At 49.6% G+C, this 21,143-nt stretch overlaps 1 non-coding gene across 1 annotated transcript; it reads left to right on the forward strand.

Annotated features, from left to right (window-relative positions):
• The first annotated feature begins 14,790 nt into the window (after window positions 1-14,790).
• TRNAK-UUU (transfer RNA lysine (anticodon UUU)) lies at window positions 14,791-14,863 on the forward strand. The gene has a single exon. It is a non-coding gene; the product is annotated as a tRNA-Lys (tRNA).
• The last annotated feature ends 6,280 nt before the right edge of the window (window positions 14,864-21,143 follow it).

Raw genomic sequence — 21,143 nt, forward strand, 5'->3', positions numbered from 1 at the left:
TGAATGATAAATATGAGATTTCTCTCTATAACACATACATAAAACCTTTACCTTGCTGCCTGGTACAAGCAGCCCATTATAAATGGCTAAGCTAATATTGGAATTCTGATTGTCTCCTTTGCACGAGGGCCCTGGGAGAGTGGAGTATCATCCCCCAGCACCTCTGTCACCAGAGGCTGAGTTTGGCCCTTTTTGTTGATCAGTCAGGCCTCGACAGGGCTCTGCAGCTCTCTTTGAGGGACTTGTGAGCCCCAGCTCCGTCCCCCTGGACACACACGTTGCCAGTCTTGGTGTCCTAGAGGCCCTGCACCTGCCAGCGATTCTGATGGCATAGCCTCCCATGGACGGTGAGGAAGACCTTGAGCCCCAGCTCTGAGGTTTGTGCCCTGTTCCCAGCTGGTTCTCAGTCACTGCCGTTTGCAGGTGGCAAAAACTAGTGAAGTGTCCAGATACTTATTTCTGCTCCTAGTTGGTGAGAGGTGGGGTGACTGAGGGCAGGTCCTCCAGGGTCCGGGCGAGTCCAGCTGAGCAGACACACCTCTAGCTGTTAGGAAGGCCCCCCACTTTGCTGACGCTTGTTGATTCCTGCTCTGTCCTTTAACAGGTGGTTCAGGTTTCTCCTCTGAGAGCAGGGAGGAGGATATGCTCCAGAGCTGATCTGTGTCAGACTGTGTTTATTCGTTGAATTCTCTTAGTGTCTCCAAATAGAGCCTCTAAGCGTCACTGCAAATTCAACATGCATGCCAATCTAGAACACCACTAGAAAGCTCATTTTCAGTCCAAGAAGTTCCTCATTCCCCTTAAGTGTGGAAAGAGAGGGATGGTATGGAAGAGACTGAAAACTGTCCTCCAGTGTCTGTCCCCTTTTTTCAATATTAGTAGAATTTTCAGCTGGATAGATGGCTCTCATCTAAAGACCGTAGATCCTGTCTCCATTGTGTGGTCATACAACTAAGTTGTGGGGTTGAGTGGAAGTGGTGTGAACAATTTCTGGATTATGCCATTAAGGGGAAAGGTGAGCCTTTGTTCCTCCAGGCTGCTTCCTGGAACACAGTTGTGGTGGCAGCCATTTGAACCAGATGGCGAGGGCAACACCCAAGAGTTGGCAAAGCAACAGATGGAAGAATCCTGGGCCACTGACATGATGGAGCCCTGACACCAAGCCCGGGTTGCTTGTTATATGAAAGAGAAATCCACTCTATCTTACTTAAGCTACTGTTATTTTGAGGTTTTGTTACAACAGCCGAACCTCTATCCTACTTAATACAGATAGGACTTGTGGGTCCCTTGGCCATCCCCAAAAAGCTGATGCGCAAGAGAGGCTGCTGGGCCAGAGAGCAGACCTAACTCCTGGATTGAAAACTATTAAAACTGCCAATAGCATCTTCTCACTTTGACACCAATACATCCCTCTACATCTAGCACTTCATGGAAGCCTCAGGGTGTGCATCGTAGATGAGGCTCAGAAGGGTGAATTGATGTGTCCAAGACGACATGTGAGTGAGTGACACAGCCAAAATCAGCGTGTCTGATTTCCAGTCCAGGCCTCTTTCCCCTCCAGCAGAGCCTCTTATCCATCCATAAATCTATAAATAATGTGTGAAGTGTGTGTGTGTGTTTCATGAGGTGGTGTGTAGAGGAAAAGAGAGCTATAATCCTGCTCTAGGGTTTAAATGGGAGCATCAAAGTAGCAGGCCAGGGCTGGGGAGGGGTGGTTCCTTCCAGGGACAGCTGGAGGAATCACACTTGCTGAATCCAGCCTGCTGCCCTTCAACCTCCAGCCTGCAGCCTCTGCCCTCTGAGGCTTCTCAGAACGAGGCCGTCCCTTGGCCCCAGAGACACCTTCAGGAACGTGACGTTTTCCCACAGGGAAGTAGTGGTACAGTTCTGCAGGCAACAGGTCTAGGGACCCAACAGTGGGTGGATCTCTAGGGATGAGTAGATGGCCACAGTAATCCAAGAGACCAGCTCTGGCTTCTTTATCTGCGAATTGGCAGTAATACCACCCACCTCACTGGGTTTCTGTGAGAACTGAAGGAATAATGCCCGCCAGGTTTCTCCGTAGAGCAGGAGCTGTTCCAGCACTCATGAAGCTAGTTAAAAAGACTAGAAGGGGCTTCCCTGGTGGCGCAATGGTTGAGAGTCCGCCTGCCGAGGCAGGGGACACAGGTTCGAGCCCCTGTCCGGGAAGATCCCACATGCCGCGGAGCGGCTGGGCCCGTGAGCCATGGCCACTGAGCCTGCGCGTCTGGAGCCTGTGCTCCGCAATGGGAGAGACCACAACAGTGAGAGGCCCGTGTACCGCAAAAAAAAAAAAAAAAAGACTAGAAGACCAAGGCCTTGTCTGGTTTGTACCGGACGCAGAGAAATGGAAATGATTGATGTCCCCACCAAGGGTGTGTCCCCTATGAGCGTCCTGGCTGCTTTACACATCTGGGCAGCATCCAACGGGGTAGCGTGGAGGTGGGGACTTGGATGAGTCAGCTTCTCATTGTCTTCATTTTCTCCTCTGCAAACAGCAACTGGCTGTAGATCCACTCTGAGATGATCATTTTTTAAAAATCTGTTAATTCTGTTTATATGTTTTCTAAGTAGCTGGAATAGGATTTTTTCCCATTCCTGTTTCGGACTTTTATATCTCTTTTCATGAGTGAGATTGGCCAGCTATTTCTTTTTTTTTTTCCCTACTATTCTTTTGTGGTTTGGGTAACAATATTATACTTCAGAGAATGAATCAGGAGTGTGGCAAACTGCCAGTTGGTCCTCCAGCTCTGATCTCTGCCTTTTCCTGGACACGACTGCACAGCCAGAGATGACATTTTCAGCCTCCATTGAGTTAAGTGTGGCCGCTCCATGTGATTAAATGTGCACCAATGTGAGTTTAAAATAAAATTGCTTGCTCCGGACGCTTTCTCTTTCCACAAGCTGGCAGACAAAGGTGTCCGTGACCAAACTTCACCCATGCACATGACAACAGTATCCTAAGGAATGGGCAGGCATCCATGTGGAGGAGATTGCAGCCCCGAACAGTACGGTGAAGCGGATCTGCCTAGTCAGCACGCTGCTGGAGGTGGTTTGCTTTTGTTGTTTGGTTATCTTTTTGTTATTGACTTACACCTTCCTTGCATGATAGGAATGTGTTTGCAATTGGTTGAGAACTACTCTATAGCTTAATATTGTTGATGATTTTTTATAAAGGATCTTTATGTGCTTGAAGAGTTATGCACCAACCAATGACTGGGAATAGGGTTTTAACTAAGCTAGTGGATTAGGTTGTTTCAATGTCTGTATCTTTCCTCAATTTTTATTTGCTTCATCTGTCAATAGAGAGATGTGTTGAACTCTCCCACTCTGAAGGTAAGTTTTCATCTTCTCTCTATATTTCTAACAAGTTTAAAGTTATTTCATTAGGTGAATGTAAGTTAATAGCCTGTATAACTTCCTGGAGATTAAACCTGTTAAAATGTAATAACTTCTGGGCTCTTTATCTTAAAGTGTGTTTTTATATCAATATAGCTATCCCAGATGTATTTAAACTTGATCTAGTATACTTTTTTCCATCCTTTTATTTTCAACCTATTTGTGTCCTTATGTTTTAGACTTATCTCTTTGAAACAGCATATAGTTATATTTTCTATCCAGTATGGTAAGCTCTATATTTTAACAGGTGACTTTAGTCCCTTTATATTTGTTGTGTGTATTGATGTATTTGTTTCTTACAGGTTACTCTGTACCTACTCTTTGCCTAGTCTTTTCTGTACTTCTTTTCTCTTGCTTTATTCTTCTTGCTTTTTATGGTTATTGTTGGTTTAACTTTATCTTTTGCCCCACCCAGGTACGTGGGAAGTTTCTTGCCTTTTGGGAGGTCTGAGGTCTTCTGCCAGCGTTCAGTGGGTGTTCTATAGGAGCAGTTCCAGGTGTAGATGTATTTCTGATGTATCTGTGGGGAGGAAGGTGATCTCCACGTCTTACTCTTCCGCCATCTTCCTCAACTCCCCTCGTTGGTTTAACTTTAAAACTTTTTTTCCTTCTACACTTTTGTAAGTTATACATTTAATTTCTATTCTTTTAATGACTACATTTGCTTTTTACCTTGTACTTAACATTGTTAAACATTTCTTCTCAACAGTACCGGAAATAACAGAAGAATGTTCAAATGCTTTAATGCAGTCACCCTTCTCCTGAGTGACATGGCATTGGCATTGAGTATTTTAGGTCTGTGCTTTTTAAACTTCATATTTGTATTTTTTATATTATTGTTGTGGTGGTCATTATTATAATAATAATAATAGAGATAATGTCTGGTTTGTGTTTACCTTCATGTTCACCAGTTTCTTCATTCTTTCTTGCACTTCGTCTGAGACTTTGTTCCTTCTTCTGAAGTTATTCAGAAGTTGTTTTAGTGAAGGTCACTGATTGTAAAGGTCACTGATTGTAAACTGTTTTGGTTTATCTGAAAAAAATGTATTTTGCCCTTATCCTTGAAAGTTTTTGTTTGTCTTTGGCTATTATTTTCTCCCAGCACTTTGATGATCTTATTCTACTATATTCTGGCTTCCATTACTGTTGAGAACTTTGCTGTCAATCTAATTGTCATTCCTTTGGGGATGACCTGCTTTGTTCGCTTGCTGTATTTAAGATCTTCTCTTTGTCATTGGTTCTTCTGCATGCTCACTACAATATTATATGGATTTATTTATTTAGCCTTGTTTGATATATTTATGTTTCTGCATTTGCAGATTTATACATTTTCATCAGTTCTGGAAATTTTCTCAGCCATTACTTCTTTGAATATTGGCTCTCTTTCATTTCCCATTACTCCTTCTCATTTTATCTTTCATATCACTTACCCTCTCATCCATCTCCCTCTCTGAGTTACATTCTCACAAATGTCATCAACTTCCAGATCACTAATTCTCTATTCAATTGTGTCTGATCCACTGTTTAATTTTAAATTTCAAAAAATTTATTTTTCACTTCTACAAGTTCTATGTTACTCATTTTCATATTTGCCTGACTAGTTTTGATAGTTTCTTGGTCCCTGTACATTTCTAGCTCCATATTTTAGCTCTTTATTAGGGTTATTTAATACAGGGTTATTGTATCTAATTATATTACAATTCCAACATCTAAAGCATTTGAGGGTCTAAATCTGTCATTCAGCTGATTCTCACCCATTTCGTATGTTTGTTAGTTTCCATTGTGAGCTCATTTTGAATTGAACTTATCCGATAATCCTGTCAGACCTAGATTGGTAGGTTAGTTTTTCAGAGAGGATTGATATGTACTTCTGCTGAGAGCCAAGGAGGCCTAGAGATCTGGATCCACTTGAGTCCCCTTCAGAGGCCCCTGATTAAAGTTGGAGTCTTGGTCAGATCTCTGACCTTGTTTGCTGCACAGGGCTAGTCTCCTCACCACAGTGTTGACACCTGCCCTCCAGGAAACTCTGCCTTTTACGTGTGAGTTTGCCGATCTTGCTCTCTTTTTTGTCCACGTCCGGCCATGGAAATTTCCCTCACTTTCCAGGGAGCCCAGAAATACATTAAGAATTCTGTTTGTTGTAATTAGTGCAGGATCCAATAGGAGGGCTTTTCAGAGTTTATTGGGGCTTTACTGCCAGGTGGAGAAGCAGCACACAAATTTTGTACTCTAACTGAGCCCTTTTGGTGGGAACAGGGCAGGTGGGCCAGGGCATTAGAAGCCACGTGGGCTGGGGACAGGGCAGGGCAGGCTCCTGGGTGCTGGGTGGTTCAGACATGGGTCTTACCTGAGTGGACAGAGGCACTTCCTGGGTGAGGTGAGCATTGAGAGAAGGACCAGATGGCAGGCCTGAAGGGAGAGGGAGGGGCTGAAGGTAGGACATGCCACAAGTGGTTGGTATCTCTGGAACTGGGCCAAGACAGAAAGGCTTTGAGGCAATAGTCATTGTTCCTCTTGGGGATCAGCTTGCTACACAGTCCTGGAGTGGGACACCTGGTTTAAAGAGGCAGGGACCAGCCATGCAAATGTGTCCCTGTGGATACAGAGGAGACTTGCACAGCACCTGTCCACTGGGCATTTATTTGATCAGCCTGTGAGCATCCCCAGTCAGCGCAGTAGGATTCAGAAGAGAATAAGGTCAGTGTGGGCTAGAAAAGGCACAGTGGGCTTTCCTCTCTGCTCACCTTTGCACCATCTGTTCCCTTTGTCTATGATGATCTCTCCTCCATCTCTACCCTGATGTCGTCTACACATCCTTCAATGTCCAGCTCGATGGCCACCCTCCAGTAAAGACCTCTGACTGTCCCGGGTTGTTGGTGGTTCCCTCTTGTGTGACCCATGGCTCTGGCAACATTCCTGTCTTTTCTGCTTATCTCAATGGTTACAAAGTATCTCCTGCTCTGCCAGCTCATCACTGGGTTCCTGGGGAAGAAACCAGTCTTAACTGACGTCTATGTCCCAGACCAGCAGCATGGCCAGGGGCTCCTAATGTGGACTCTGCAACCAGAGGCCAACCCCTCTATGTAATGCCAGGTCCCCTTGGCATAATTGCTTAACACCTCTGTGTGTTCCTCGGGTCCCTCATCTGAAAATTGGACCTTAAATTGGCCCTTCAGTGTACTGCTGCAAAAGTTTAAAGAATCAACACTTGCCAGGCACTTCAGAGGTGCAGTTCATGTTGTCTGTCATCCTCCTGCATCAGTACCGAATGCACAGCGCCAGGCATGGGTGTCTCGAATGAACAACCGAGCTGGTCCTTTTAGGCAGAGTCGGGTTTAGCCAGGAGGGGAAGCGTATTTGTGGCAGGGATTTCCAAGCTGTAGGAGACCGAAACCCACTCGCTCTACTTCTGGTACAAGGAGGGACAGCTGGGCTTGCAGGATGTAAGGGAGCAATTTCCGAGAGCCTCTCCGCAGTCGCTTTCTCTCACTTTTAGCGCCTGCTTGTGCCTCGTTCTCCTCTCTGCAGGACCATTTGTTCTCATGTCTGGGGTTTGTGTGAGGCTCTGGTGTGAGCTCCAAGTGCCAACAGATGCTAGAGCCCTGTCAACTGGTCCCGCAGATGACGGACTCAGTGTCCCAAATCCAGGTCCTCAAGGCAAACGTTCTGATGGTCCCAGCTTCCCTAGGAGCTGCGGCTCTGCAGCAGTGAGCTGACGCCAAGGAGAGCAGGATGGTGTTAACCTGGTACTGAAATGGCACGGGAGGTGGGAGGAGGGTGTGGTCAGGGAGGCCGCTGTTGGGGGGTCCCTAGTTGACAGAGGTGCAGCATGAGCAGAGCCAGGACCGCGCCCTAGAAGAGGATTCTGGAGCACAAGGCACCATGGAAACTTTATCCCTGGGCCTCCTGGGCAGTCTGTGAAGCTGGGAGCTGGGAGACAGGCCGGATGGACCTGGGTCGGTTGCGGGGCAGGGTGGGGGGCTCCCAGTCCTTTGTGCTGGGGCAGGGTTGCACCTTGGCCTTTCTGGAGGCCACCCTCCAGCTTTGGAGCTGAGAAACTCTTCCTGGTTCCATTAGACAGACAACCACACAACCTACGTGAGCAAGTGTAGGGGTGGCTCCATGACTTGTCACAGAAGCATCAACACTGACACCGCCACAGCCAGGGGCTGCCCTAATGCCAGATGCGTCATTGGCGGGCCACCGAGCCTCTGGCCTCTGAGCTGCTGAAGCTGATCCCATGACCAGCCCAGCTCTGGACTCCACTCCTTCAGCAATTCAGCCTCTTCAGATCCAACTCCTGTTTATTGGAGGCCACATGGGGCAGGCCACACACGCCTGAGGTTCAGACATTAACCTGCAGTGTTTATGTCAGTGATGATTATTTCCATCGTTCAGAGGAGCAAACTGAGAACCAGAAAGTGAAGGGGTTGCCTGAGGTCACAGAGCTCCTAAGCGGCAGAACTGCGATTTGGACAGAGTTTCATAAACACAGGTTCTGTCCTTTATTCCCACACGGCCTCTGATGGGTGAGGGCTGGAGGCCACCTGCCCTCAGCAATCGCCTTCTCAGTTCACTCAGCCCATTCATCAGACAGGATGTGTTTTCTGAGCACATGCTCTGCGGTACACATGGGCATTGTGCTAGATACAGTGGTAAATCAAACATGAATCTTACCCTCAAATAGCTCACAATCTATGATTTGCCAAGATTGCAAAGGAGATGCATAAACTCCATGAGAAAAGAGCCTCCGAGTAGAGCCGAGTACAGAACGAACCAGTTCCCTCTTCCGTGGCCCTGTGCTGCCTGTAGGATCAAGTCCAGACTCTTTTGCAAGGCTCTTCGGCGCTGCCCAAGTCCAGCCCCACCTCCGTCTCCAGCCTCATTTTCTGTCACTCTCCCTCCACGCCCCAGCCACACCACACTATTCATTCCCTGAAGGTGATTGCTCCTTCTCTTCCCTTTGCCTCAGTCCCTGCTCTTCCCTGCAAAGCCCTTGCCACCTGTGTTCCCTCGTAGACTCCTCTTCTCCTCTTGGAGAGCAACACCATGCCTTCCTCTGTGAGGACACCGCTGCCCTCACCTTCTAAAGACAGAAACCACTCCCTTCTCTGATGCCTCTCTGTACCCTGCACAGTGTTAACTCTGGGTAGAATGGTGGACCCCAAATGTTATGTCCCTGTGGAACCTGTGAATGTGACCTTATTTGGGAAAAGGGTCTCTGCAGATGAAATTAAGGATCACCAGGTGAGATCATCCTGGAGTAGGGTGGGCCCTAAATCCAAGGACAACTGTCCTTATAAGAGAAAAGGCAGAGGGAGATTTGACACAGACACAGAGGGGCCGGCCACATGAAATGGAGACAGAGACTGGAGTGAGGTGTCTACCAGCCTAGAGAGGCCGGTAATTACCAGCTGACACCAGAAGCCAAGAGGGAGACGTAGAACAGATTCGATCTCAGAGCTTCCAGAAGGAATCAACCCTGCCAACACCTTGATTTCGGATTTCTGGCCTCCAGAACTGTGAGTGAACACAGTTCAGTTGTTTCAAGCCACTCTGTTTGTGGTAATTCCTTATGGCAGCCCTGGCAACTAATACAGTATTGTCTGCAGAACACTGAAAACATTGTCACAAGCCTGTCCCATCTGCCGGATCTGGGTGACCTCTGTCTCTGCACTCCCAATGTCCGTGACATATAATTGGTGCTTAATAAGTGCTCTTTGACTTGAACTGCCAAATTCCACTGCAACAAGTCATTGAAAGAATCTGTTTCATGGACTCAAACTTTGCCGAGTAATAAATGAAATGGCCTGTTAGCATGGGCCGCAGGGAGGCACGAGATTTGGTGGGTCAGTTAATAAATCATCAAATGCCTCTGACCCTGAGTCCACATCCAGATAGATGTGTGATGCCGGCTTGCTCCTCATTAAAAGATTTCAAGAACAAAGTCCGTTTGGAAAAGGAATAAGCGGTCCTACAGAAGCCATTCTTCCATGGGCTGCATGCGCTTCAGTGGTGGGTTTCCAACATTTACACAGAGAAGGGGTTCCAAGAGGCCGAGCCTGAGGCAGAGGACAGGCACTGGGAGTTAGGGGTTGCCTGTTATTCTGCCCACAACATCCCTGCACCTTTCTTTTGTTAAAGACGCTTGGCATTACCTTTGGGAAATCTCAGCGCCCCAACTTTCAGCGCTTTTCGGGTGGGAAATAAGCACCACCCCCTGGCATTCCTGAGGCCACACTGATTGGTTCATGGATGGGCACGTGACCCTCACAGAACCAAAGAGATAAAAGACACTTTAGCTGAGACTCCTGGGACAAAGATATGTGATTCTCCCCTTTGAGTAGAACCCCCAGTGCCTGCAGGTCAGGACTGTTTTTCGGCAGGTTGCTACCATGAGAAGTTTAAGAAGAGGACAGCTGAAAGACATAAAACAAGCCCTGCGGTTATGGTTTGAAGTCCAGTCAAGCTGCAGCTGAAACTCCCTTCAGACTTTTCAGTTTTGTGAGCCAGTTAGTTCCCCTTTCTTACTCTAGTTTGGGTTAGAGTTTCTTCCATTTGTAACCAGTAGTTAGAGTCTTAACTATTATAAGGGTGATATGGTGGGTCAGTTACTCCAAAACTCCAGGCCGATGAGATAGCTTCATATGGTAAAGTAGCACTGCACAGGATTTGGATTCAAATTCCACCTGTATGGATTAGCTATTTGATAAACAACCTTGAGGAAGATATTGTTTTGAGCCTCAGTTTTCTCATCTGTGACATGGAGGGTCCCTTTCTGAGGGTCTTGAAGGGTTTATCTGGGAGCTGCAGGTAGGTCCAGGAATAGACGTCTGTGTGGCTGTCTTCCTTGCAGAAGCCATGATGAACCCACAAAGGAGGGACTCCCTTATCAGCCTTATACTATCCGCCCAGCCCTTTTGGATGGAAAGGCTGGGCGCCCTCACTGTCAGATAGATGCTTGTAGCAGGGATAGTATTACATGTGGACTTAAGACATGGGTTTGAATTCTAGTTCTGTAGCCTACCTGACTTCACGGAGCCTCAGTCTCCTCATCTGTACAATGGGAGTAGTAATAATATTAGCTTCAAAGTGCTGTGATGATGAAATGATTCAATGATAGGAAACTCAGCCTGGCAGACTGTGAGGTGCTGATAAGGTCCTGGTCTTAGAGAGGCGGCAGGAGACCTGGAGCAGGCTGACTTTCTGGGGCTCAGCAATGGCCCCTCCCTCCGCCTGCCCCCGCCCCCCCGGAGGGACAGGCCGTGAGGAGCTGGCAGTGCCAGGGCCCTGTCTAGGGCCTGCAGGCTGTGCTGATTGAGCCTCCTCCTTCACTAATCAGGCCTCTGCGGTGGAGTGGAGTAGCCGGGCCTGGGATGCACTTGGCTAATCAGTGTGCATTCTTAGCTGCTGCCGTTGAATATTTTAACTAGGAGATTTCCTCCCCTGGGCTGATTGAGGCATATCCACGCACCAGCCTGGGACCGGGCTTGCCAGGGCAGAGGGCCAGGAAGCAGGAGAGACAAGCTTATTTTTTAGAACTCTAGGCAGTGAAGTGAGTTCCAGATGGGCAACACGTTCACCCGTTTCCTTTATAACTCTGACATCCAAGTGGCCAGTCTCTCTGTTTGGGTCCACATACCTGTAAGCAGAAAAAGTAATAATGGCCACGTATCCATTCATTTTCCCACTCATTCTCCGTTCCATCCACCTCTTCTTCTACCCATCTCCCCATATACCCATCCACCCCTCCATCTATCCTTCCGTCCATCCATCTATCCAACCATCCTTTAATAATCTGTGCCTTCCCATACTCTGGGCTCTTGCAACCTTCTTTCCTTCACTGTTCTAGTATGATACCTGAGGCCCTCACTCTGCCTGACTGGAGGAAGTCTCAGCCCCTCTTGAATCTCCCTGAGGCTTTCTGGGGAGTGTTTCCTTGGGGTGGGTGTTGCTTGTCACCTCCTTCTGTGAGCTGCACTTGCAGGCTTCCCCCTTCATCCTCTCCAGCTGTCCTTGCTGCTCTGGCCCCTCTCCTCCCCCCATAACCGTTTGCTCCAAGCATGGACACAGCAGACTGCCTTACTCTCCAAGCCCCCCCCCCCAACCCCGACATACAGTTGTCACGGGTAATGGATTGTATTGGGGAGATTCTAAGGAAATTGTGGCCCACAGAAAGAACTTAGAATTAAACCTTCAGTATCAGAGTTCCCATGGCCATTATCTATAGCCCGTCACAAGGAGCCCTGTCCCTGCCTCTTTCTCCCTGGTCCTGGGAGGAGGGGCCAGGGAGGGGCGTTGCTGCTTTCCCTCAGCTCGGCATCTTCTCTCATCTCTTTTTTCTCTCTGGGCCCAAGGCCATGACACCTCTACCACTCATCAGGAGTAACAAAACAGAACCAAAGGAAAAACTGCCATTCTTTTAACATTAAAAAAAAAAAAGTACAGATACAGGTCCTTGTCATAGGGCAGACGCTTAATAATTATTTTGTAAAGAAGGTTGGCCCTGAATTTCCTTAACCTCCACTTTTAGATTAAGCCTGGACCTTATCTTTATGAAACCAAGAGGCCAGTTAAACTCTTTTTCCTCAAGAAGAAGTGGCCAGGTCTCTCCAGATTATAAAACTGGACTGGACCTTTCCTGCTTTTATCCTGGTACCCACTCAAACATCCTGTTATCCTCCAATCCAGTATGTGTTCACTTTTTTCATTTCTACAACAGATATTTATCGTGCACCTTCTAAGGTCCAGGCCCTAAACTGGGTACTGAAGATACCCAGTGAATGAAACAGACTCAGCCTGTGTCTTCACAGAGTTCACGAGCGGGGTGGAAGAGGAGATTGAAAATAAACATATAAGACATACTTCAACAGAAATAAGTGCTAGAGAGGGAAAGTGCATCCAAGCAGACTGGCATCTAACTGGCTCTTTATTTCTTCAGTGTGTGTTTTTGCTCATTCATTGCTCCAGGCATCAATAAACATGGACTCAATACTTGTCATTTATTTGGCACTAGGCCAGGTGCTGGAGACCCAAATACCAACAAAAGACTTTGACCTTTACCTCAAAGCAGGCACAGACTGATTGGTGGGGAAAATACTTAAACACCTCACAATGATACAGAGGGGCTGGAACTAGAACAGAGTTGCCCGTGGGTCAGTGGAAGCCAGAGGAGGATATAACCACTGTGTATGGAGGCCGAGGGCAAGCTTCTTCAAGGAGGTGTCATTTAATCAGAACTTGGAGGATGGGAAGGAGTTTGCCCAGGTGGAGAATAGGGTAAGGGCATTGAGGGCAGGGAGGAGAGCAGGCAGTGAGATCTGGGGCTTTCCTGCAACGCGATGGAGTTGCTAGTGACCAGAGAGTGTGCATGGAGGAGAAGCAGCCCCAGATGAGGCTGGGCCGTCTCCCAGGCTCTCAGGAAACTCCCCTGGGGAAGAGCTTGACAGCTGCGCCCGCTGAAGGGGCATGAAAACGGGGCTGGGGCTGCAGAAGACACAGGGCAAGGGAGGAAGGGGCTGGCTCTGTGCAGAGGGAAAAGGAACGTTTTCAGAGGCACTTAGAGGCCCCCAGCCTCTGCACTCGCTACCTGCTGGGGTGTGTTTGGCTTCTCCAGAGAAGCCTGTTGCTGCAGGGTAAATTCTCCCTGGTTGCCTGCACTTACCTCCCAGTGTGCTAATGAGAGCAGAACTTCAGATGCCCTAGCCTGCTATTTCGTGTTTGTTGAGTGGAGCGAGGCTGGGTGGAGGCACTGCTAGTCAGAGGCAAGGATACCAGGGCCAGCGCTGGCACCTGGCTCTGCAAAACCAGCCACAGGCCCGGGGAGGGAGGGACTGGGGGCAGCAGAGCCGGGAGCTCTGTGTGGGAGGAAGGTGAATGCGCTGGATGGGCAGGAGAGCAGGGAAGGCCGAGCTCTGAACATGGCAAGTCAGTTTCCAGAATTCTTGGAAACGCCCAGCAGGGTAGGTCATGTGGCTGGATGGTAATGTGAAGTATTAACTTTTGCATTTTGACCCCGGGACCTTCCCTCTTCTGGCTGCTAATCATGAAAGAATGCTTGGGTAATTTTTTTTCCACCTGAGAAGAGATTAAAGCAAAGCAAAACAAAAACAAATTTTCCCTGTGTCAGAAAAGGAAAAGACGGAGCATATATTAGGCTGAAGTCTAGTTGCGGAAACAAAGAGGGTTAAAAATGCAGCGTCATAAAGAAGATGGAGATGATCGCATCCTCACTTCAACATACTCAGGTTGAGAGTGGAACAGATGTGCGGGCAGTTCGGCTCTACAAGGACTCTCAGGGACCCAGGTGCCCTCCGTCCTGTGGCTCCACCATCCCTAGAATAATAACCTCAGCTTCATGGTCAAGTGTGGGTCACAGACTCACCTGTGTTCTACCTTGTGGGAGGGGGAAGAGTTCACTGGGAGATTACATTGCCCAGCAAATGTTCACTTCTTTTTGGTCTATCGCCGCAAGAGGAATAAACTTCCCTGCCCTAGTTCCAAGTCTAGGCCTTAACAGGCATCATGAGTTTCTGTCTGATCCTCTGGGAGCTTCTGACCTCAGCTGTGAGCAGAACCTGCCCAAGGTGACTGCTGTCTCTGGAGCTTGGGCGTGGGAATGAGACATGTGGGGCAGACCTGAACTTGACCCATGGCTGGGAACAGAGCAGCTGCTTTGAGACCTGCAGATCTGTCGGCAAGAAATAAATACTCACGTTTGTTTACCACTGAATTTTGGGGTGGTTTTATGCAGTATTACTGCAGCAAACACAGGTTGATACAAACTATGGAATGAGGGCAAGCAATTTGTTTTAAGTAAGCAGGAGTGAAGTTTAAAAAATTAATTTCTCTCACATTTTGTTAATCATATGATTACACTTAGCTGCAAGGGAGGCTGAACGACATAGTCTGTAGTTGAGCAATCCTATGCCCAGTTTAAAAGAGGAGCTGTGGACATAAAAACATGCTCATGAGTCAGTAGAGAAATTCAAATTAAAACCATAGTGAGATGCTACTAAACTCCCACTAGAATGGCTAAAAATAAAAGAGTTGATCATACCATGTGTCGATGAAGATGTAGAGCAACTGGAATTCTCAGACACCACTTGCGGGAATGTAAAATTACAACCACTTAGAAAAATGGCTTGGCAGTTCCGTAGAAGGCTAAACATACACCTACCCTGTGGCCCAGACAATCCACTTCTATATATTTACCCAAGAGAATGAAAACATATGTCTGTACAAAGACTTGTGTGGATGTAGCAACTTTATTTGTAATTGCCCCAAACTTGAATTGGAAACAATTCAACTTTCTCCATCAAGAAGTGAATGGATAAACAGAATGTGGTCCATCCATATGATGGAGGGAATTCCCTGGTGGTCCAGTGGTTAGGACTCTGCGCTTTTACTGCTGAGGCCCCTGGTTCAATCCCTGGTCAGGGAACTAAGATCCCACAAACCTCACGGTGTGACCAAAAAGCAAAAAAACACATGATGAACTACTACTCGGCAATAAGAAGGAATGAACTGTTGGTACACGCAGCAACAGGGATGAATCTCAAAATAATTACCATGAGCAAAAGAAGCCAGACAAAAGAGTACCTCCTGTGTGAGTCCACTTACGTAAAACTTTAGAAAATGCCATCTAATCTTTAGGAACAGAAAGATCATTGGCTGCCTGGGGATGAGGGCCATGGGAAGGAGGGATCAAGGAAGGGACTGACTGCAAACGGGCAAAAAACTACTTTTGGGGTGATGGCTATAATCGTCTTGATAGTAGTGGTGGTTTCATGGGTATGTACACGTGTCAAACTCATCAAATCATGCGCTTTAAATATATGCAACAAATATATGCAATATATACAATATAACATATTGTATGTCAGTAATACCTCATACTATAATAGCACAATACATGATATATATTTACGTGTTTATATATAATAGCTATAGTTTATAATAGCTATAAAACAAAATGTAAAGCTCTTACTGTGGGGGGAGCAGAGGATGGATGCTGGTGGACGGTGGGCAGTTTCTACCGCAGAGGGGAGAAGCGGTACTTAGATGCCGAGGGCGGCGGTGGTTTCTGAAAGATGGTCTTGGGGCCTCCCTGGGGCTGACTCTTGCCCTTTCAGAGAGGCTTAGGGAGAGAGTAGGAGGGACCTGTGCCCCGTCCTGCATGGAGCCCTGGGAGGCAGGAGCCTTGTCAGCATTCCCTGGGCCAGTGCAGGCGGAGGGGAGACGATGTGGCCACGCTGGGGGAGAGGGTGGTGGTCAGGGGTACAGCCTCTCTCAGTCTCCGCCTGCCCCAGTGCAACCGGAAGAGCTGCAAGATTTTTAAGAGCCCTTGAAAGGGTATCTTAATCCAAACCCTCTAAGAAGCAGATGCCAGGACAAGAAGTTGTAGCAAACTGTACCTGTCCTCCCTTCCCTGGGCCCCAGTCTCACCACACTGGGCTTTGGCGTTTGGGGTGGGTGTTCAGGGTGGGAGAGCCAGGAGGAGGATCACCTTGCTTTGCACTTGTGTCGAGACTCTAAGTGGGCACATCTTCCTCCGAGGTGGACAGGGGAGGCTCACCTGGCCTGGACCTTCACTCCGTTTGTGGGCAGAGCTTTCCACCATATCCTTGACTCTGGGCTCAGCTGGTGCCTTGCTTTAGCCAATGGCCTGGTAATAGGTGCAACGCAAGCAGAGCCTTCACAAGCACTTGTGCAATGGGGCTTGCTCTCTTGTCACTTTTGTTCCTTCATCACCCATGAAAACATGTCCAGGTTAGCTGCTGGAGACCATGGGAGACAGGCAGAAAAGACCACACTTATCCCAAGATCACTGACTGGCTGCAGATGGATGAGTGAGCTTAGCCCAAATCACTGGAGCCTGGTGCAAATCCTCAGAACCGTCCTACCAATACACAGATGCCTAAGAAAATAATCCATTGGTGCGTTTCAGGCTACTACATTTTGGGGCGGTTTGTTACGCATAATAGCTAACTGATACAGTGTCCATACCTCTGATCCACACCCCTGCCTTGATTTGTCCACTCAGCTGGGAATATTTATTCCAGCAAGGCTGCCCCCTGTCTTGGCCCCTTCCTGAGCTCTGGGGACCTTCTGGACAGCAGAGGCCAGAGAAGGCCTGGCCTCACGTGTGCAGCTCTCACACCTCTGGGGAAAAGCGGTGGGGAGGGGGCAGCTGGTTCAACATGAACCACTGCAGAGGAAGCTGGAGTCATGAAGGAGCAGGGAAGTGGTGAGGATGTGAATTCCACTCGGGGAAATGCACAACTTGATTACTACTCAACATTTGCAGTACCCAGATACTCTAATTAAAAGAAAAGGTCAATAGGTTAAATAAGTAACTTAATCAGAAAATTATGCAAAGTGCCACAAGTCAAACATATTACACAGGCCCTTGAGATCGATACGGTATGCAAATCGATCACCCGCGATCAGGACAGCACAGCGTCGGGGAGGGGAAAGTCAGCCCAGGAGGCTCAGGAGACCCAGCCTGAGCTGGGGAATGTGGGGACCTGGCACCCCAAAGTAGGTCAGTGAGGGAGATGCAGTCTTTCATCTGTAGACCAGGGAGGATAGCGTGGCATAGAGCACAGGTTTGGGGGCCCATGGCCCTGGGCTGGAGGCCCATCTCTGCCTCTGCTGAGCTGTGTGGCCTTGGGCAAGCCATGTTGCCACTCTGAGCTTCACTGACAAAGCAGGGATGTTAATACTGGCCTCTCAAGTTAGGGGACGCCTCAATTATCAGCTCTGACCCTGAGAGGGGTGTGTGTGTGTATATCATGGGTCCAGTGAGATTTCCTTCCTCTCTGCCACCTGCCTTTCTTCCTCCAAAGCCCTGCAGCCAGAGACCTCGATCAGAGACCAGCCAGAGGCCTTTAAATCCATTTAGAACACTGATTCTCAACTGGGGGGGGATACCTGTCATATCTGGAGGAATTGGGGGTTGTTACAACCCATTGGGGTGGGGGTGTGCTACCGACATCTAGTGGGTAGAAGCCAGAGGTGCTTCCTAAACACTCCGTGACACACAGGACAGCCAGCCCCCTCCGCGCCCAGAAAGAATTTTCCAGCCCCTATGTCCGCAGTGCTGAGGTTGAGAAACCCTGACTTAGGACTGAGTAGCTTCTGAGAGAGAGTGGGGCGGCTGAATCAGCGACAGCCTAAGAGGTGGCAAGAACCCTCTGGAGTGACGCAGAACCGAGTGACGATAGCCTGTCAGGGCTCCGGGAACCCCTGTGGGAGCTCTGACTAGTCCCGGCCCTTCAGCGGAGGTCCCCCGGGAGCCCCCCGCCCCGGGCCTGTGAGCGAGATGACAGACTCACGGATGACAGAGCTTGCTGGGGGCAGTCCTGCCAGCTCGGCCCGGCCTTGAGACGTCAGGCCTGGCCTGGCCCTGGTGAAGGGGAGGCGGCCGTGGGGGGACTGCCCTGGCCTGGCATTCCCTTGCAGCCTGAAGGAATGTGGTAGAAATGGACCCTTATTTGGGCTTGTTTTTATCCCTCAGGAGTGTTAAAGTGGCCTGGCTTTTCCCAGGCTTTCTGGCTGCTCAAGGGAGGGAAGTGGGACCTTGGGGACCGTCCTAGGCCTGGTGCAGAGAGAAGAGACCCAGCCCCCACCTGGGGTACAGAGTGGGAGGCCTGTGCTGCTGCTGGGGGCCTGGGAAAAAGCAAGGGGGTGGCTTGCCTCTGGAGCCTCCTCTTGGCACCTGGGCCCCCAAGGGTGCTCTCCCAGGGGAAGGCTGAGCTGGAGACCATCTGGGTCCTTGAGGGGAAGGGACTGGAAGAGATCCATTCAGGGCTCCTTGGGGCCAAAGGCAGGAGACACGCCGCATGGAGAGGGTACGGGGCCGCGAGGGCAGGGAGCGTGGCTCTCTTCCTTCCAAGGGACCCTCAGTGTCTTGAGTCTCCTCCCACCAGATCTGGAGACCCCCCGGGCCTCTGAGATCAGAGGGTGTCACTGAAGACTGACGCCATTGACTCACGCCATGGGGTTCAGGTCTGGGGAAAAGAGCACAAGCGGTGGTGAGGACGGTCAGGCACCTTCCATATCCCCTTCCTCATGCCGAACATAGTCATCTCGGGCCTGCAAGCTTCCCTTTCCTGGTTCTCAGGCACAGGCCGTTGGAGCATCCCAGAGTCCTCCCCAGTGGTTGGGGAACTAAGGCCCATGAATGGTTAGGGTCATATCCAAGACCAAAGTGTGGGTCGATGGCAGAGCCCCAAACAGAGCCTAGGTCTCCTGACTTTATCCAATACGACCAGGTGACAACCTCACAGCTGCCTCTGCTCTCTTTTGTGCTTGGCCCGTCTCATGAAAAGCGGCCTTCTAAAAAGGACACTGTACTAGCCATCAACTGCACTGTTACAAATTACTCCAAAACGTAGCAGCTTGAAACGACAAACGTGTATCACCATGCAGCCCCTATGGGTCAGGAAACCAGGTGCACCTTAGTTGGGTCCTTGAAAATTCTCAAGGTCTCTGACAAGGACACGATTGGGGTGCCAGCTGGGGCTGCAGTCTTTTTAAGGCGCGATTGGAGAGGATCTGCTTCCCAGCTCACGCACGTGGCTGTTGACAGACCTTAGGATCTCGCGGGCTGTTGGCCAGAGATGCCAGTTCCTTGCCAAGAGGCCTCCCCACAGGAGATCCCAGCATGGCGCCTGGCTTCCTTCCGAGGGAGGGTGGAGAGAGGCCAGGGAGGGCCAGCAAGGCAGAAGTAGAATCTTTTTGTAACCTCATCTAGGAGTGACGTCCCATCACTTTGGCCATATTCTATTTGTTAGAAGTGAGTCACGAGGTCCAGCCCACACCCAGGGGGAGGGAATCACACAAGCGTGAACACTCGGAAGCGGGGACTATTGGAAGCTGCTTGAAAGTCCGCTTCCCACACAGGCAGTCGGTAGAGAAGGTCTGATGGAGGCCCCATGGCTTCTGCCCTCACTTAATAGTTCATCTGCTTTCAGACTTTTAGGGGAAACCCTAATAAATATGACGATTAAAATGGAGCTGGAGCGGGGGTGGGGTCCTCTCCTCCCCTCCAGACAGGAACCTCAGCCTAGATTTTGAAACCTATCCGATGGAGGCAAAAGCACCTGGCTGTGGGCCAGAAACGTCGGGTCCTAGGCCAGGCTTTGGGGACTCCAGGCAAGTCACTTAGTTCACAGATGGTCCTACCTGTAAAAGGAGGAGACCGGGTGGGGATTTCTGATGGAACATTCTCCCATATTGAAATTTTCTCCCACTCCGGGGACAGAAAACTCCCACGTTCCCACACTCCCTCTGCCCTCCCTGGACTCCCACACCTGGAAGTTGCCGGTGCCTCAGGGAGGGGTAGTTGCATTCCTGGAGGAGTCCGGTGAGGGAGGGAGGGAGCTGACGCTGGCCTGGGGCCTCGGTACTGCCCAGGCAGCTGCCTTAGCCTAGCAGTGGCCCTGTGCTCCCTGCAGGTGGGAGGGACTGAGAAAAGTGGGAAGGCTCCTACGGAAGGTCCTACAAAGGGCAGGCTGTCCAAAGTGGCCCCTCCCCCAAGATCCACAGCCCAGATCTGCTGCTTTTCCTCAGCCTGGCTTCCTGCATTTGCCCAGGTGGCGTTACCTGCTCAATCTCCTTATCCACACCTGCCCTCAGCCTGCCCTCCACCTTGCTAATTCCAAGCCAGCCTCATGGGCTGGAGCCAGTGTGTCCACAGGGTCTGGAACGGAGTCATTTGTCCCGGGGGCTGAGAGGGTGTGGACCTGGGCTCCTGCCTCCAGGCAGGAAGGTGGTGCTGACCCGCGGGCAGGGAGGCGGTGAAAGCCACTGCCTGGGTCTCAAATTCATTTCTAATTCACTTTCCTTCTGAAGTGGTTTTGAGCAAGTGCGATATCTGAAAAGGCAGCTGATGCAGGGCCCATAAATAGTGCATCCGTGGGCTGTAATGGAGGGAGAGAGAGGGAGCAAAAGATGGATTAAGTGCCCACCATGGGCTTGGGGAAAAAAAACCTTTTGATCTCTCCCCACTGCACAATGCCCTGTTACCTTGTTAGCTTGCATCAGCCAGAGAGAGGATGTTTCTTATTGTGATTGCTGCAAATTGGCACCTGGCTCCCGGAGAGCAGCTTTCTCCTGAATTAAGTAGAGTACCCGGCTCCATCCCGGCTGATAAGGACCTCCTATTAGTGGGTAATGTCAGCACAGAGCCTCCGCCATCTGCCTGCCTGCCTTGGGGACCCCTGGCTGGCCGCACCCTCTGAGCTTAGCCTCACAGGCCAGATCAGATGGGGGCCCCTCTGCAGTGGCTCATCTTGCGCATCCCAGAGATGTGTTCATTGCTCCTGACAGATCTTCCTGATGGCTGCAGGGGGCCCACAGAGCAGCTTGGGACATGTGACGCTGACCTTGGAACTCATTGTCTTTCCCCCCAAACATGAGCTTCCTAGATTCTCCTTTTATTTACTTGATGAATTCTTTCAACAAATATTTACTGAGCACCTGCTATGTTCCAGGCACTCTGATGTGTGCTGGGGACACAGCAGTGAACGAGACAGAATCCTGCTCTCACAAGTTGTGCAGAGCAAAGTACCACTGTCTCCCGCTGCCCGTCTTAAACCCTGAGTCATCTTCAACTTCCTTTCCTTCAGCGTCCACGTCCAGGTGAGCCCCAAGTCTCCCCCCATGAGCCTCTCTCTTTGTAATGCAAGATACCAAAATTGATCTGTCTGCTTGTC

Source organism: Pseudorca crassidens, chromosome 9, assembly GCF_039906515.1.
Source record: "Pseudorca crassidens isolate mPseCra1 chromosome 9, mPseCra1.hap1, whole genome shotgun sequence".
NCBI classification, from domain to species: Eukaryota; Metazoa; Chordata; class Mammalia; order Artiodactyla; family Delphinidae; genus Pseudorca; species Pseudorca crassidens.